The 14,012-nt window shown below is 39.1% G+C and overlaps 1 protein-coding gene across 1 annotated transcript in view; it reads right to left on the reverse strand.

The window, feature by feature from the left end:
* The window catches only part of Bem46 (abhydrolase domain containing 13-like protein Bem46), a 151,224-nt gene that overhangs the window by 1,408 nt on the left and 135,804 nt on the right, over positions 1–14,012 (reverse strand). The window lies entirely within an intron of this gene.

The following is a 14,012-nucleotide window of genomic DNA, read 5'->3' on the forward strand; positions in this document are numbered from 1 at the left end:
GCAAGTACAAAGAGATAATCATCTCTTTTAATGCTAACTATTAGAGAAAGGTCAGATTTTTTTGCAAATGAAGGTATCTGCAAAAGAAAGGAAAGAGCCATGACAGGTGTGAATATGAAAGACGCCCCAGGCCTCACAAACCTAATACTGTTGAGGCCAGAATAGAATAAGGGTTAAAAAAGGAGTTTAAAAAAAAATTATATTTGTTCGTGGCGTTGACCTCTGTAGATCTTTTGCCACTACTTGCACCATGTGATATGAACCTGCGTGTAATTGTAATTGCGGAAGTGTAAAGTGTTCAATGTGAGGTAAGGAACGTTAAGGACACAAACACCCAGTCCCCAGCCAGGGATATTAATCATTTACAATTAAAAACCCCTAACTCGGCCGGGAATCGAACCCGGGGCCACCAGGTTACAGGCGGACGCCTTGCCCCCTACACCGCGGGGCCGGACAGGTTAGGCATTCCCAATGAAACTGTTGCTACACAACACCGCTTCCTGTTTACCCAAATGTGCATCAAACCTCTAAATGAAAGGAAGAAAGTACGGAATGGCTTGGCACAGCCAAAATGGTGGCGACTCACAAGAAGTGGAAAATGACATCATTTAAGCCATCACTCTTCCTCCTGTTACTGATGTGGAGACAACATGGGGTACTCTGAAGGAATGTGTCATTGCAGCTTCTCATGAAAAGTCAGGCATTACAAAACTTGAAAATATAATCAATTGTCAGATATGGCTATGGACAAAAGAGATGGAGAACATGATGCAGAATAAAAAAGCAGATGTATCAAAACTTCCTTGATAGCTCCTAAGACAGCTGAATTGGAATCCTTATTATAATGCCAGGAATGCAGCAAATAAGGCAGTTGGAGCAGCCAAATCAGCCAACTTCAGCGAAATCTATCACACTCAACATATCAACCGGCGAGTGAGAAATCTGACTTGCACAGTAGCATTATAGACAGTTGACATAGAACATGTTTATGGAATTAGTGGCGAAGGAGGCAAACTTGTCACCAATAAAAAGAAAGTAACAGAACGAGGCAGCGATACTTTGAGGAAATCGGCAATAAGAAGTCTCCACATTCTCCAACACCAGGGTTCACACCTGTACAGGGCCCCATTATGCCGATCACACAGGTTAAGCTGGGTAAGATGAAACCAGGAAAAGCAACTGGACCAGATGATCTACCTGCAGAACTGTGGAAATCAAAGCACTGGGATTCAATTCAATGGGTGATAAGTTTCTTGAACAAGATCACTGAAGAGAAAAAGATTCCAGCCAACTGGGAGTTGAATACCACAATTCCAAGGAAGTCCTGCTGAATGTTGCAACTAATGCCCAATACGCCCTCAGTCACATACGATGAAGATATTTGAATGTATCATTAATAAAAGGATACGACAAATTGTCAGACTCACCACCAACCAGTGTAATTTGTAGAAGGTTGTTGAATGACAGATGCTCTCCACACGGCTCGCTTGCTTATTGAAAAGCGTCGTGAGAAGTTAAAGAATCTAAACCTCACTTTCCTTGACCTGGAAAAGGCCTCTGACTGAGTGCAACATGAGCTGATGTGGTTTGCCTTCTGCAAGCATGGAGAACCTGAAGTGCTAACAGAATGGGTAAAATTGCTCTAGCATGATCTGAAGAGTCGATACAATCACCTGCTGGATTATCAGGTGATTTTCCTGTTTCTGTGGGAGCACATCAGGGACCTGCTCTCTTGCCTCTCATAATGGTAATGCTTACCATCATAAGCGATCTGAAAAAAAAAAAAAAAAAAAAAAAAGCACCTTGGACTGTACCCTATGCTGACAATGTGGTTTTGGTCTTTGACAATGTCTAACATCAGTGGCGTATACTGAGGGCTACCAAGCCTATGTGTGAAGCCCAAACCTCAGATGAGAACGATGGTAAACTAAAACACATTACCGTAAGCATCTGACACATTGTTCCATTTACAAAACTTCAAAACAATGAGAAAAAACATCACACGTATTTCTGAGAGCAAGGCATCAGAGACTGACATTGCAGCCCAGGCGGTACGTCCCTCTCCCCTCGACTCACCTCTCAAGGCTTGCTGATGAATGCTTGATAGGTGCAGGGACCGGGGGGGATAGGTGTGCTAGGCTTCGGTCCATTAGATCGCCACTGCTTACTAACAGCCATGCGTTCCTCATCGTATTTACTTTCTCAGCTCATATTCATAGATAACAGAGTGCTGATATTTCACTCCTGTTACTTCTACATCCTTGCAGGGAGACACTGCAGGGCTGCTATTAAAGAAGTAATATAGTATCTTTTTATAGGTAGATCTGCTAAAATGAAATGCAATCTTTCAGGTTTAGTGTTCTCTTTTGTTGGTTGGAATTGAACCCATGATCATGGGTTGGTGACCATCGCTGATCTCCAGAGGAAGCTAATAAAGCAGTGAACAATGCATACAACCTTTGGTAATGCTGTAAAATTCAAATTTTGTATTTAATAATAATATAATAGTGGATGGCATCTGTATAGGTTTGGTGGTGACCTAATGAGGATAAAAAGAATGGCGAAAACGTCATAAACACCCAGTGCCCTAGCCAGGGGAATTAACAGTATGACGGTGTTGATTCTGAGAACTGAACCGGGGCCATCGGACCGAAGGCAAGCATTCTATCTATTTAGCCACAAAGCCGGACTTTAATTTGCTAAACCTTAGGCTACCATCTCCACTGATCAGGTGTTGAGTATTGACCATAGCAGAGGCCAGAGCAGTAACTTGTGAAGCAGCCTTGACTACAGCTGGCTACTCTGTTGGCTTGACATTTACTAAACCAACCATCGAAATGGGGTAACCTATACTCCGCACGGCCTTACTTGTAAACTGAAGTTTTGTAAAACAAATGAGCATCGCCTTTCCTCTGTTGCCAGCACGCTACGCCCGCGAGAACAGCTGATGCAATACTACCGTGGTAAACAGCCATATATAGTAAAATGTAATACCGTACTGAAAAACGAATACATATGGAATGAAAACAAATTCATAAAATCTACACTTAATAACAACATCTGACACTAATAAGAGAATATATTATTCAGAATAAAAGAGAATGAGGAAATCACACATCACTCACCGCCAATGGCTGGCACAGGAAGGAGGTTGTGGCCTACAAAGGGTTTCGACGGGGTTCTCCAGTACATCTTCATTTTTCCACGCCTCACGTATTAATCTTTGTGTACTGCGCACAACTTTCCTCCAGTCATCGGCACTGACATTCGCCACAGCTTTGGCTAACAGGTTTTCCACCTCAGGTACAGTAAAATGCTTATTTTTTTGTTGCAACATAACCCTTAACCTGAGCCCAAATCTTCTCTATTGCATTGAAATGGCAATGATAAGGCGGAAGTCGAATAACTTTATGTCCACGACGTCTTGCAATTTCGTCCATGACATACAAAGGAAATTGTGGCTTGTTTTCTTTCACGAGCTGCAACAGTTCACCTTTCTTCATGTCGTCCCGCACAGGAATGTTGTGCCTCCTTAACCACTCAGCAAGAATCGACTTCTTTGCTGCCTTTGTCGGAGCTTTGTCTTGAATTACGGAATGGTAGGGGGCATTGTCCATTACTATTGTACAATTTTCAGACCGATTATTCATTAGTGTGTATTCAAACCAGTTCTGAAAATTGACACTATGCATCTCCCCGTGGTAATCGCCAGTCTTTTTAGACCTCAGAACATATAAAGAGTTAAGTACAAGTCCGTTTGTGATACCGGCATTTAGCACAAGAATTCTTCCCCCCTTTCCAATGGGCACTGCCAATGTACCTTCCACAGAATCATCTGTCCAGCCTTTTCTTACGGTATGGTTTGCATTAATCCACGTTTCATCTAACCATACAATCGAATCAAAATTTTCCTTCATACCGCCCCTTAAAAACCGGCAGCGCCACATCACAATATCACTTCTCTCCATTAACACTCGCCGACCGTTTAATTTCTTGTAACGGAATCCCAGTTCCTTTACCACAACATTCAGTGAAGTCTTGCTTCCATTAAATAGTTCGCTTTCCTTCAGAGACTCACGTAGCTTCGCAAGAGTAGGGTGGTCTTTTCTGCGGTAGTAGTCATAAATATGACGACGAATGGCATCTTTCTCGAAACTGTCCAAGTTCATCACTGGTTTGGCCTGATTACTTTTCTTACCTGGCGTTTCAAACTTAGAGGATCTAGGAGATTGTTCCTCAACGTGGTATTTCTCCTTTCCAACTGCCACTACTGTGTATTTACTTACTTTGGTAGCGTCGGCAGTTCTCTGTACAGCTTGTGCTAAAGGAAGCAATGTAGCACCAACCCCTTTTCTTTCTCAAAGTACTCGCGCACGTTGGACACAATTTCACGGGCCTGGCTTCTCAAGGGCGTGCCTTGTCCCACACCTCTCGATTTCTTGCCACTTGTCTTTCCCGAACTTCACTGAGACATGGTAAACACAACGAACTAAGTACACTGATACACGGACGTAAATAAAACTACAGGTATTTAATAATTAAACCTATACTGTACTTATGCTACACTAAACTGTAAACTAAGCTATACTGTACTATACTAGAGAGATAAAACTTATATGAAAAAACACTAATTACTGGAGGAAAATGCAAATGATTGCAAACCGTACCGAATACCATACACGTTGAGCGAGATAGGTTAACCACGTGGTGAATGTAAATATCAGACTTGGCAACTAGGTTTCAAGATCGTGCTCTGCCGATATAAATCGATATAAATGGCAGGTTGGGATTGGTTGGATGTCTATTCTTCGGTGCACAACCACCATACAGAGCCAAAATCGGCCTAAACGTCAATTTAGAAGTAGAGCCGTGTGGAGTATAAATCTAGTGGTAGCCCAAGTCTTGGACTTAGCATATGCCACTGGTCAACATTAAGTCCAAGTCTGGAGCGATCGCCTTGCAGAAGTTGACCTATGGCTCAACGTGAAGAAAACTGAGAATAGCTCACTACAAATGAAATGATTTGGATATCATCAAAATCAATGGTGTTGACCTGCCAGCAACAAGGACAGCTGACGGAACCCTTAGTGCAGAAATCTCTAACCGCTCAAACACTGTGTGGTTTAAATGGCATTCTGTGGCTGGTTTACTCTGTGACAAGAAGATTCCAGATCAGCTCAAGTCAAAAATATACTGTTTTGTAGTCTGCCCAGTTTCCTTGTATAGTGCTGAATGTTGGCCTTCAACAAAAGAAGTGGAACGATGACTTGCTATCATGAAAATGAAAAATTCTGAGATGGCCAACTAGCCTGATGCTGCATGACTATATCACAAATGATGAAGTTTGCAGGCTATAGGAGTGGCAACAATTGTTGAAAAGAAATGAGAGAACACCTGCCTATGCTGATATGGGCATGTACTTCGAGCAGAAGCAGCAGACTGAGTCTATTATTGTTTTCCATTGCCTTGCATCATCCCACCACCGTGAACAGTAAATACACATAGTTTATGAGTACCTTCCTGGCCTTGTTTTAACCTGTTTGTACTAACAATCATTTTTGCTACTTTCATGCCAGTTACCTCTTGCTAATGTTTAAGATATCTCACATCTGCTGAACAATTAAACCAGCCATAAAGCAAAAAATCACAGAAATACTGATAACCTTGCGATGAACTCTCTTACAAAATACCAAAGTGTCAACTTGAGAGAGAGAGAGAGAGAGAGAGAGAGAGAAAAAGAGAAAGAGAGAGAGAGAGGGGAGAGAGAGAAAGAAATATCCAAAAAGTGTAGCTGCCCTTGCATAAGAGTTACTGTGAAGATACAGCTCATAATTAGATTTTTCAAACAATATTTCAATAATATTTTGAATCAAAATGTCTATTACTGATTTAATTCTTTTCCTATCAAGATTCCCCTAAACATTTATTTAATTTGTCCTACTATACAAATGGTGATTTACAACTGGAAGAGTCCCCAAGAATATTTGTGACAATTTATTCTAGTCCCAACATACTAATTCCAAAACTCTGAAAGAAGTCCAAGCTCATAGAATAGGAGGCAAATCACCTCCCAATTTTGAAATGAGATGTTTTTCTCCTCTAGATATTTAAAGCCACAATTTGTAGTGCCTCTTCTTTTCAGCACCAACCTCTTTTGCTTGTGTGTTTCCTCTTTCAAACCTCTGAGCTGTATTGATAACAAAACCAATGTTCTGTCAATCGCTATGATGTCAGCATGCTTATGGAAGCCCTCAGATGAACTACATGGCACTTTTTAAAATACTTCAAACCTGCTTGACCCTTTGAAGCAAACCAGCAATACAACTCCAGACCCCATGGTGTCTGTTGTTTCTCAATAAATTCCCTTTACAACAGAAACCCAGAACATGGGAAAGGGTTTCATTCTCATTGCAGTTAAGGCACCAAGTTTCTTGGCTTCTACCAGAGACAGTGTGGACTGCAATGATGTTACAATTAATTTTTATTGCATTAGTGCATTTTGTAGAAATCCAGGTGTTTGATTTTGACCAATCTTGGGAAATGAGACACCCCTCTACCACAGAGAGGTAAGTCTTTCTGCATCTCATATTGTTTATCTCCTAACTTGCCTCTAACTTTTCATATGTTTGTTTTGGTTCCTCATCGGTATAAAAAACCAGGTCATTCAAAATTCTTAAACTGTACAGTAAGTGGGTCAACAATAGACTTTAGCCAACTGCAGATATTTGTGTGTTGAAGGTAAGCTTCCCGTGATGTTTGAATAATTCCCCTGCTGCGAATCTTCCTGGTGCTGTAAAGCACGAAATCAGGATTATCCATTGGTAAAACAATTATTTCTTTAACAGTACTCTTAATTTGTCAATATCATTTGAGAAGCCTTGCTGAAGTTTTGACAAAGGAGCACATTGCAATGGATAAATCAAGCAGGGCCAAATGTACTGAATTATTATGTTCATTTTCTGATCAGGCTTAAGAAACTCTGAATACAGGAGTTCTGTCACACTAACTTATTTACAGTATTATTTTATTTTATTTAATTTCGCACAATGTGCATAATTAGAGGACATACTTTTAAGCATTTTCAAAGAATTTTGTCAGAGATATTTCTCTGCGCTTACATGTCATTACGTGATATCTGTCACATGGGTTATCACAAAGTTTGCACACGCATAGTTCATCCGGTTCGTGGTAGATGTCTCTCGTGCAGATACGGTGGTGAAAACCATGAACAGCAAAACACGTCATGAAGTGTCTCAATGCGTAATTGGCTTTTATCCATTCTCTGTTGACCATAGCATCTGTAGCGTAAAATTCAGGGAATATTTCTTCTCTTTTTCCTTGCAGTTCACGGAGTAGACTCTGATATGCTTCTGTTGATGGCAGGCATAGGTCTTATCTCAAATCCTCAATGTAGAAGGATTCTCTGGTGAGAACATATGCCAGGCGTGAGGGTGTATACTTTGAAATACACAAGGCCTTTTTCAGGAATCTTGCTTTTAATTTTTTTATTTCCTTCAGATTCTTCTTTCTTAATTGGTCCCAAATTAAACTCAAACCATATGTCACTATTGGGGTGATTTTTAACTTGAAAATTTTTAACGCTGTATTTAATGATAACTTCCATAAATTCGGTATACTGTTTATAGTTGATAAAGCGGCGATAACTCTCTCCCGAACATGGATACTGTATACATTTCCGTGAGTCTGTAATGTGATTCCCAAATATTTGTAATGTGTTACGATCGATAGTGTGTCTCCTTTATAAATTATAACATCGTTAGGTGCCGGTTTGCCTCCTTTCCTGAAAGTCATTGACACAGTTTTATTTTCATTTAAGTGAAGTTCGTTTTCGGTTGCTCATACTGTAAGTTTGTTGAAAGCCTCCTGGAGATTCGCTAACTCAGTGGATATAAGCACCATGTCGTCCGCGTATGCGTACAATTTGACCTTTTCTGTTCTAATGCTCTGAGTTACGTCTGCAGTTACTATGTTAAATAGGAGTGGACTAAGCGGATCACCTTTTTCAAAACTCAGTTTGTTTGTTCTATCGGATCTGATATATCAACATTGTCATCTATTTGTATGAAATTTTTGTTCAGAATGTTCCTTAAAATCCTTGTGATGTAATTTTTCCCAACGAGTTTTTCTAGTTTATCGATTGCTATATTTCTATTCACGAGGTCGAAGGCCTTAGTGTGGTCTATAAAGACAGTGTGCAGTTTACCTCTGTGGAATCTTAATGCATCTTCTATATCCCCTTGTCAACATTTTACCGCTTGGAGTGTTTATTTTCCCTTCATGAATCCAAATTGCTCTTCCGGTATTGATCCTTCAACCAAGCTGTATAGACGTTTTGTTATAAGGCTTGTCAGTATTTTTAGGGCAGTACATTCGAGAGCTATTCCACGATATGCATTTGGATCCCTAATGTTTCCTTTCCCTTTGTATAAACTTTTAAGAGTAGAAAGTCTCCAGTTATGAGGTATTTTTCCTTGCTTTATGCATTCATTGTATGGGTCTGTCCATATTTTCTTGAGATGGATTGCTGTACCTTTAAGATTTTCGTAGTAAATTCCGTCTGGACCACAAGCCTTTTTGTCTTTCGTTGTGTTTATTACATGTTCTACTTCTTCTACCGTAAAGGGAGTAAAATTAATCTCTGGATACTCGTCTTCATTTAGCTCTTCTGGTCGAGTTTCTTTTGCTTGCAAGACTTTGCTGAAATGTTCTTTCCATATTTTAATCAGGATGTTGCTTGGAAAATGTGGTTGTTTGGGCAGTACTGCTTTGTACCATTGTTGTTCTGCCTCTTTTATCTGTTTTTGCTCTTCTTTGTCTTGAAACATTTCTTTTGCTTTTCTGATTGTTGTTTTATAATTCTTTCTTGCATCGAAAATATTTTCGTAGGGATGTTTCTGTTGGCGTTATTCTCGCGCATCTCAGTGCCTCCCGTGTGTCTTTCCTTGCTTTATAGCAGTTGTGATTAAACCAGGGTTTCGCTCTTCGATTTTGCTGATTATTATATATGACAGTATCTTTGATACATCTTTCTAAATTTCCAATGGCATTATCTATATTGCCTTCACGAATGTTTTCAGCTATTGCATCTGTATCCATTTCAGCTAATCTAATTAGGTCAACTCTTCTCCCCCTCTTGGATTTTCTTTTAATTCTCGGTCTTTTGCAACTCTTCCAGTTTTATGATAGTGTCCACTGGTAGGTGCTTCCTTGCAACTATATTTGATAGTACCTTCTGTTGCATTCACCTTACGTTGCTGAAGACTAGATCAATTGCGCAGCAACCATTTACACATATATATGTTTTAGAGTCTCTTTTATTTTGCCATTATCAAGCCTTCGCTTTCTAAATACTCAACTACATTTTCCTATTTCTTTTGACTAAAGTCGACTCTGCAGTTTAAATCTCCCATTAATATGGTTCTTTCGTTCCGATGTATCATATTTATTGCTGTGGCCAGCTCATCGATGATATCATCTTTATATTCAGGCTGAAAGTAGACAGCGATTATTATGCATAGCTTTGTTTTTACCATTAGAATGGTATCGGTTTCCATCATGACACTGAATGGTGACAGTCTGGCTTTTAATAGCAAGGTGATACCGCCTTTAGGTCTGCCACGTAGACCTTGTGTTGCGTGAGAATGTATGGAGTAAAAGTTTTTGGTGTTCCATTCTACGGTGAGAAATGTTTCAGTTAAGATTACTGCATCATATGGTTGGAATAAGTTTTCTGGTATCAAATCCAGGGCATTTTTCAATCCTTCAATGTTCCAAAGTAGTGTCTTTAATGAATCTGGGGTGCAATTTTTATTCATTTTTACGGTATCAATTTTTGCATGTTTGTGGACGTTCTTATTTTTGTTTGCATTGGTTTTATCTTCACATGTAAGTTTCCAGGTTGATTCCCTGAACTGGCCTGTTTCTGTGTCGACTTTGGAAACGAAAGGCCTCACAATCACTCCTTTAGGCCAAAATCTTGAGTCTCCTGTTGCCTTTAGTTGCCTATATGGGAATCCTATTTTGAACGATTTATAAGTACCCGGTGAATTTAATTCCTCACATACTATAATTTCTTCTATTCCTTTCTGTTGAAGGAAGTTTTAGACGCTTTCTGTTGTGGTGCTTTTGGATAGTTTACCCAAGTATAGCCATGCATTCCTTTCTGCTGCTTGAATCGTGTTGTCCATAGAGGTTCCTATGATGACCTTTTGGTAGCACTTACTTCTTCTTCTGTTATTTATTTCTTTGTAAATTGTTATGTTCATCTTGTTCACCATTTTTATTGCAATGGTGTGCAAAGTTTTGTCCTACATATTCTATGTTCGAGTCGTGGATGGTAGCTTTTGTTTCGCTGATGATAGGTTGCTCTACTGATTTTGGACTTTCCTCTGTCATTTGGTTTGTCTTTACCTTCTGAGGGCTGTAATCGAGTTCTATGTTGATATTGTCTCGTTGTTCACTTTTGTTTTTGAGGCATTCTACAGTTAGCTTGGAAAGTGCTTCGGCCATTTCATTTATTTTCATAGTAAGTTCCGTATGCATGTCTTCCAGTGCTCTCTGCATGTTCTTTCCTGCTTTATATAAGGTGAAATCTTGTTCACAGCTAATACATAACCATAGAAGTTTTGATTTCTTTTTATTGGTTGATTTAAGAGCATTAAATTGACCTTGTTGTAGCTCCACACATGAGAGGTGGTGCCATCGTTGGCATAACCCATCACAGGTCACAGCTGCATCATTTTCTTCAACTCGTTTGTTGCATATTGAACAGATTTCATGCTTATCAATTGCCTCGATAGGTGTCGCAGTATGCTGGTTGCTTTCTTTCGGCATGCCTGGTTGGTATATCTGTATTTTCTGTATTATTTTAATTAAGGGCAATTTCATCATAGGATGTAACCCCCAGGTATGTAATTCTCTATCGTCTATGGAAGTAATTTAGATTTTGCCTATCAACAGGTTTCAACTTCCCATTTTCAATCACTATATAATTTTAAGATTTAGCATCATTCTATACAGGACCAACTTGATTTAAATAATGGTTGGCAGTATCAATCATGGAAGATGCCATCCGCAAAACCTAATACTGCTAGGCTAATCTGACCTTTTACCAGTTGGTAACCAAACTCAGAGACATATTCTTTCTCATTTCATCATCATCAGTGTTCTGCCATATGGCAGGTCTTCACATGGCAGCTCTCAACGCAGTCCTGTCTCTTGCCACCCTCTTTGTTTCCTTATACTTGTATTCTATCCTGATACTGTCCAGCATCTGATATCTTCTCCATCCTCTTTGTCTTTTTACATTTACTGTTCCTTCTATAGCATCTATAAGCAAGCAATCTCTCCTCTTCCAATGACCAATCCAATTGTGCTTTTTCTTCTTGATTACTTTTAATATATTTCTCTCTTCCCTAACTCTTCTCAAGACTTCTTCATTCTTTAATTTTTCTATCCATTGTATACTTTCCATTCTTCTCCAAATCCATATCTCAAATGCTTCCAGTCTTCTTTTGTCTCTTTTTTCCAAATGTCCATGTTTCAGCTCCATACAGTGCCACACTCCATACAAAGCACTTCAAGAATCGCTTCCTCAAGTCTCTATCCATGCCCCCACAAAAGAGTCTATTCTTCTTATTAAATGCTTCCTTAGCAATCACAATACAAGTTTTCACCTCTCGACTGCACCTCATGTCCTCTGTTATTACACTTCCCAAATATTTGAAAGCATCCATGTGTTCTATTATTTCCTGGCCTAACTTTTAGGTTGTCTTCACTTTTCTTGCTCTTATCACTATACATTTTGTCTTTTTCTTATTAATTCTCATTCCAAATTCTTCACAGACAGCATTTAGATCTGTTAGCATCGTCATCATAGCTCGTTCACTCTCTGTCAGTAGGACCATGTCATCAGCAAATCTAATACATTCTATTCTCCTACCACCAACTTTCACTACTCTTTTCCCATTCATTCTCTAATTTAATTCCTTCAATATGAAGTCGATTGCCAAGTAAAAAAGAAGAGGTGAAAGGGGTGAACCTTGTGCTACACCCTTAAAAATAGGATCTCCTCGCTGCGAGCTGCCACATCTAATTCAATGTTCACAGAGTTATGTTTTAGGAGATAAATTATTAAGGATTTGAGCCGCTGAGGAATTATCATTTTCAAGGTCGATTCTAAGTAAGTGCAGCCAATGGTGTCAAAGGCTTTAGAAACATCTAAGAAAGTACAAGAGCATTTTTTCTTTTGTTTCTGATCTTGGAGACTGCTGTTTACTAACGATGTATTAATCAAGTTCCCGGTGTTGACACAAAGCCTCTTTGTAGGACAGATAATTCAACATGTGGTCTAATTTTCTTCTCTAACGCCCTCTCAATAACACTTCTTAGAATGGAAAAGGTAGTTACAGGATGCCAATTAGTGATTAAATTAGGATCTCCCGACTTATATAGCAAGATGGTATGGCCTTTTCTGAGCATCTTAGGATCATAATCCTACGTTAACATTACATTAACAGAACTTTGCTACAAATTTGATTTCTCTTATTGTAAAACCATCGAAAGAAAATATATTATGCTTGAAATAGTCCAACTCTAATTTTAAATTCCCAACCAAGCATTCATATTTATTCAGTTTAATCCCAGTCAAAATCAAATTAGTTTTGAAAAGGCTGATTTCTTTATCATACTGCATTCTTTTCAAGTTCACTTTATTTTGATGGCAAGTTTTCAACACAGTCAGCCATTAAACATCAGCAAGTTATCAGCATAATCTAAACTGATAACAATATTGGTTCTTATACAGTATTGACATCAAGGGTGTAGATTCAGCCTTTTTGGCCCACTGTAACTACTTTAAACAGTAGTACATTCTACCACATTCTCTCATGGTAACTAGAATGTTGGCTTACGTGCCCTTGATTGTAATAACCTACATTTGAACCCATATAATTTTCAGTTAGCACCATTTCCTTTGGTACTATGATCTGTCTTCTCTAAATCTATGAAACTTACACATAACTATACTTTCCCTCTACAGCATTTCTTAATTATTCATTGCATGATAAAGTTCTCATCATGACAGCTTCTTTGTGGACTCCAACTGCACTAGTTATCATCCATCTACTGACCAGCCAATAAACACACTCTAGCATCATTCCATCACCTCTTTATCCTCTTTACCTTGGTATGCCATGACATTCCACTGCTGTCTTCAGTATAGCATCCCTCTATATCACTCATCCTTTGAATATATTGGACTTGCTTGTTGTCTATTTTTTGAAACTTTTTACTTATCTCCAAATACTGACAGTGATTGGTATCATCAGATATTCCCCATTATATCTTCAAGTTACTAAAAAATGTTCTGAAGTCAGTATGACTCAGTCTATTATGGATCTGATGCCCCTGCTCTATCAAGTAAAGCAGTGAATAGCTTTCTGCTTGAATAATAAACTAGCATCTAATAATCCCATACTAGCACAGAAATCTCATACAAGTTTCCTTTTTCTAATTTTCCTATTTTTCCTACACCTACTCACCCATCCACGCAAATGCATGCCTTCCATTTCTAATTAACAAACCAAATATACAAACCTCTTGATGGAACATTCCTACTTGGGCTTGGCCTACCAACTGACCACTGTTCAGCCTAAAGGCCTGCAAATTATGAGGCAACATGTGGTTAGCTTGACAAATCCTCTCAGCCGTTATTCTCGGCTTTCTAGATAGGGGCTGCTACCTCACCATCAGATAGCTTCTCAATTGTTCTCAAGTAGGCTGAGAGGACCTTAAATCAGCTCTCAGATCCACATTCTTGACTTGGCGAAGAATCAAAACCATGGCCTTCAGCTGAGAGACATGCTCGCTACCCAACGGGGTTGTCTCTTTCATTTCTAATTCTTGGATTGAAATCATTCACTTAGTATAGATAAGGTAAGGTAAGGTAAGGGTGTATTCTGCTCAAAAGCAGGTCTGAACCTCCGCAGAGG

This window comes from Anabrus simplex, chromosome 1 (genome assembly GCF_040414725.1).
Source record: "Anabrus simplex isolate iqAnaSimp1 chromosome 1, ASM4041472v1, whole genome shotgun sequence".
Classification (NCBI taxonomy): domain Eukaryota; kingdom Metazoa; phylum Arthropoda; class Insecta; order Orthoptera; family Tettigoniidae; genus Anabrus; species Anabrus simplex.